Source organism: Limulus polyphemus, unplaced genomic scaffold (assembly GCF_000517525.1).
Source record: "Limulus polyphemus unplaced genomic scaffold, Limulus_polyphemus-2.1.2 Scaffold7283, whole genome shotgun sequence".
NCBI classification, from domain to species: domain Eukaryota; kingdom Metazoa; phylum Arthropoda; class Merostomata; order Xiphosura; family Limulidae; genus Limulus; species Limulus polyphemus.
In genome coordinates this window covers 31,703-32,680 of record NW_013672893.1, presented here as the reverse complement: position 1 = coordinate 32,680, position 978 = coordinate 31,703, and positions in this window count along the sequence as shown.

The window sequence follows — 978 nt, the reverse complement described above, 5'->3', positions numbered from 1 at the left end:
CAGTACTGAATGTATTAACATCTTCAAAAACAACGCTTTCAGTACTGAATGTAGTAACATCTTCAAAAACAACGCTTTTAGTACTGAATGTAGTAACATCTTCAAAAACAGTGCTTTTAGTATTGAATGTAGTAAAATCTTCAAAAACAACGCTTTCAGTACTGAATGTAGTAACATCTTAAAAAACAACGCTTTTAGTGCTGAATGTAGTAACATCTTCAAAAACAACGCTTTCAGTACTGAATGTAGTAACATCTTCAAAAACAATGCTTTTAGTACTGAATGTAGTAACATCGTCAACTACTATTAATTTCCATCTATTAATACATCTTCTTTATATTTCCATTTAGTGTTGGATTAAGGATTAAATATTAAAACTGTAATAATCAGAGAATGCGCATCTGGTACGTACAATAATGTCAAACCTTGATCACGCCTAAACTTAAGAACAACAACAAACTGACTCGGTAAACAGACTTTAAGAAAGTCTGTTTTAATGCCAAATTCCACCACTATAGAATCACTTGGGCGCATGTCCAGAAAAATGTTGTAATGGTAAATTCACAGACAACGATTTATAATCAAAATGAAATAATTGTTATAATTTAGGTTGTATTTATCAGGGACAAGCCAAAAGATTTGTTATAATTTGAGATTCAGTTGTTACACTAAGAAACAGAAGGTTGTTCACAGTCAAATATAGTTATCATAAACTCATGAAGATAATATTAGTCTTTGTGGGATATATGTCTTCACGTTTTGAAAATATCGTATCATAGCTGTTGGAGTTATCTACACATCATCTGGTATAAACAATAACAGCTGAATCTAACTATACGTCATCTGGTATAAACAATAACAGCTGAATCTAACTATACGTCATCTGGTATAAACAATAACAGCTGAATCTAACTATACGTCATCTGGTATAAATAATAACAGCTGAATCTAACTATACGGCATCTGGTATAAACAATA